The sequence below is a fragment of the Rhea pennata genome, chromosome 1 (assembly GCF_028389875.1).
Source record: "Rhea pennata isolate bPtePen1 chromosome 1, bPtePen1.pri, whole genome shotgun sequence".
Classification (NCBI taxonomy): Eukaryota; Metazoa; Chordata; class Aves; order Rheiformes; family Rheidae; genus Rhea; species Rhea pennata.
Window position 1 is genome coordinate 135,460,900 of NC_084663.1, and position 4,235 is coordinate 135,465,134.

The window sequence follows — 4,235 nt, forward strand, 5'->3', positions numbered from 1 at the left end:
AGAAAACAAGAATTCTGTTTCATGGAAAAAAATGAACATTTCATCATTTTGCACTGCTACAAAATTCAGAGCTCTCAAAAATTCAGAACAAAGCAAATCAAGAAAAAGGTCCTCTCTTCTCTTTCCCCCAATCCAAAATGAGTATAAAAGCTTTGCCTCGTACATTGAGCGTCTAGTCTGCGTGCTTCTAATTAGGAAAGATGAATCCCCTATAGTATTTTACTAAGTAGGGTGTCATGTCATGACTTGTCCTAGAGTCTCCTTTTGATATCTTTGCACCCAAAACTATTGTTCTGCCTGTCTCTAGTCTTTGCTTTCATCAGCCAATATATTTTATGCAAACTCTCAGGAGTGCAGCATGCACTTTGTGCTGAAAATTCACAAAACAGTATGACAATTTAGAAGAAAGGTCAGTTACAAATCTACAGTCTTAGCACTTCTTTGTAACCAGCTATAAAATTCTCTCAGTGTTAAATGTAAAAGCTCCAAATCGTGGAAAAGCTAAGTATAAAATTTAATGTCTCCACTAAATTCTGAGAACCTGAATGTGGATTCTTTCTGCCATGCAATGAGATCCTGAAAATGGTCTAGCCCTGCCTCTGCTATGTGTTAGTGCAGGAGGCATACAGACATACAAAATGTCCTTTGACACAACGTAAAATGGGGTTACCACACTGTAGAGAAATCAGGGAAATGCAGTGCCTATGTGAAATGCAGGTCATAGGGAACAAAACTTTCCACAAAACAAAAAGATTGCAGAACATCTTAGCAAGCAAAGGCAGGTGGAAAAGACACACAGTTTGATGTTTGTCTGCTGCATTTCAAAATTCTGATAAAAGCATTGGCCAAATCAGTTTTATTGTGTTCCTCCCTGCTTGATTCTACCAGATTCAAGCAGATGGTTTTGGCTTGGCTTTCTCTGACTTTTTATCCAAGCCGTTAATTAAGACATTAGCCCTTGTCATGTGGAGAAGTCACTGTCACAGCTCCTGTCAGAAACCTTGGGATGGAATTTAGATACCTAAGCATAGATACTAAACTAGTACCACTTTACAAACTCTAATGTATCCTGCCCAGTCTCAAGCTGCTCTTGGAGTGGTGGCAGTGGAAGGTACAGATGTGCTGATGTGACAAATGGCAGAGCTTCAGTCCAGAGAGATATGCATAAACTTGAGGACTGGGCCAAAAAACAAAACAAAACAAAAAAAAAAAAAAAAAAAAAAAAAACAACCAAACAAACAAACTCATGAAGCTCAACAAGGAGAAGTGCAAACTTCTGCAGCTGGAGTGGGATAACCCCATGTACTGGTACAGGCTGGGAACAGAGCAGCTGAATGGCAGCCTTGCTGAAAAGGCCCTGGGAGTGATGAAGGACACTAGGCTGAATATGAACCAACCACACGTTTTACCATGAGTGAAGGAAATCACAAACTGGGATTGATTAGGAGGAGCACAGCCAGCTGATTAAGGGAAATCTTTATCTTTCTCTACCTGGCACTGGTGAGACCACACCTGGAATAACATTTTGGGGTCCCAGTTCAAGAGAGAGTGGAGAAACTGGCTAGTTTGCATGGAGGACTCACAGATATGGTTAAGGACTTAGAGCACATGATCTGTGAAAAGACGTTGAGGATGCAGGCTTGCTTGAGTTAGATGAAAAGGAGGCTAGGGAGGAATCCAGCAGCTGCCTACAACTACTTGAACTTGGCGTAGTCTTCTTTGTTGTTGCCCTTCTCTAGTTTGCCAGTCTATATTATAGGGGGCAGTGGATTGAGGTTTGGATGTTCAGATTAAACCTGAAAATGTCTAAGTAGTTTCCCTAGGTAGTGCAGCACTGGAACAGGTTGCCTGTTCCAGGATGTGAGAGCAGCTGTAGGATCTCCACCTTTGGAAGTTTTCAGAGCTCAGCTAGGAAAAGGTATAGGTGACCGAGTGTGAAGGTAGTCCCACTCTGAGCAGCAGGTTGGGCTAGATGACCTCCAGAAGTCCCTTCCAACCAGCATTTCTATCATTCTGAGTTTTACAGGTCCTGTGCTGTGCCTGTGACCATGCCAGTGCAGATGTTCTGTACATGCTGAAAGCCATGAGATGTCTACTCAATCCCACTCCTCTGGACAAAGAACCAGTAGCAAACAAAGGGCTAAGGCTTGCATGAAGAACGTTCACCAAATGCAAGATGCATTCTTAAACTTATGGGCCTTCAGAAATTGTAAAAAGCAGTCCAATATACTGCTGAAAACATATAACTGGACTATCTTGAGTTCATGAAACACTCTTCTAATGCTCCACATTAGAATGTATCAGAGAATACGATGTAACAGAGAATACTCTTAAATTAGATAGCTCAAAATGGTAACCAGATGGTACTAGTCAGTTTGTAGTGCCTTAGACAAGAATCTAAAGCAATGAAAATTTTTCTTCCAGTTGTCTACACCACATACCTTGATGCCATAACATCTCCCAACCTTAGTCCTTTGCTGAGCTTCTAGGATAAATAATTCAGCTACTTGTGGTCTTCCTACTTTTGGGGCAGTAAGAGAAATATGCAGTAACAAAAGTGGAAGCAATCAAGTAATGAAATTAGTCATGCCAGCCTTCTTCAGATCTGTTGTTAAGATTAACTTTTCCATTAAGACTAAGCTTTCCTTTCAAAGCGATTAATTCTAAAAGCTATGCTATGAATGAAACAGTTCAGGATTGTCAACATGTAAAACCACTAAAAAAGACAAAGATGTTAGAAGAAAAGAAATAAAAAGATAACATTTGTATTTAAAAAATCAGCTCTATGCATTAGCCCCAACAGCACCTACACCCTTAGCACCCAGTGTCCCACATCCCACTCATGTTCTGCCTTTCATCTACCTCAGCACCCCTTCCCCTGGCTCTGTGCAGAGGCAAGATCATACTGTGCCTCTCCTTCAGTCAATGCAAAGTCTCTCAGGTCCCCCTAACCCTGTGTAGACCCCTATAGTCCTTTGTACAGCCTCAAATGCCATTTTCCCTCAAAGACACCCAGAGCTCCTCTTTACATACATAGCCATGCTTAGCAAAGGAGCACCTGCTTGGGCTGGGCTAGCTTCATTGTGGGGAGTGAACAGAAATTACTTCGACTCTTAGAGAGGTCACATATTGAATTAGCTCAAATATAAGGAAGATTTTTTTCAGATCTTACTTTATTTAAGAACAAATCCCCCAAAACTCTACATCAGCATTTTGCATGGATGGGTGTCTAAGTTTAGACTCCTTTATTTGTCCTTACACTTTCCGAAACTGGAAGTAGCTACACAGCTTCAGGTGTATTTTGCATCTCTAAATTTATTTAAGTCAGTATTAATTAGGGAGTGCTATGTACACATGAAAGTCAGATACTTTTACTTAAGAACTCAGTGTTAATATCAGGAGCTCCTCGATAGTGAAATATTTGGTTAAACATTATATTAATAGCATTTTCAGTTCTTTTCAAATTTTTGCCTGTCGATTTTTATAGACATGAGCAAAATTTATCACTGATGATTATAATGACCACGGAATTCTGGATAGAACTTTTTTTTTTCTTTTTTTTTTTCCATTTGTAAGTCTAGCAGCAAGCTATAGCACACTATAGTAAACACTATCCATGTAGCTAAATTGCAAATATCTTAGATATGTAGTTTAGCATGAATTTCAAATCAGAAAGATACCCTGAAGGCCCAAACTAAAGTCAATAGTACTAGTATGCAAATGGATAATTTACTGATAACAATTTCTAAGTAATTAAAGGCAAGACTATAACTATTCATGTTGCTGTCACTCACAGCATTTCTGAATTTTTTTTTCAAATCGTCTTCAGGTGACTGCAAAAGAAAAACACACTCAGATGAGTTGTGATAGTCAGGAAACCTAGCAAGCATGTATTTCGCTGCTTACATTTCTGGTTAAGGCCAAATAATGATGGCTTGGAAGCACTGAAAAAGTTTACACCATTGCTGTATACCTCAGTGTTTGAGAAGTCCTTTGAGACAGCGCTAACAAAATGAATTATATTCTTATACAGTATCCCTCCAGGTGCTATCTCCTGCAGAATATCACAAAAGTTTTCTCCACACTATTCTTGGCCAGCTCTTTGATTAAGTTAGAATGCTAACACAGAATAATAGCGGTGACTAATGTCAGGCAGATTTCAGATACAACTTCCTTACAGAAGACAGGTGCTACGGAACGAATACACACAGTCATTTGTTTATGAATGTTCTTCT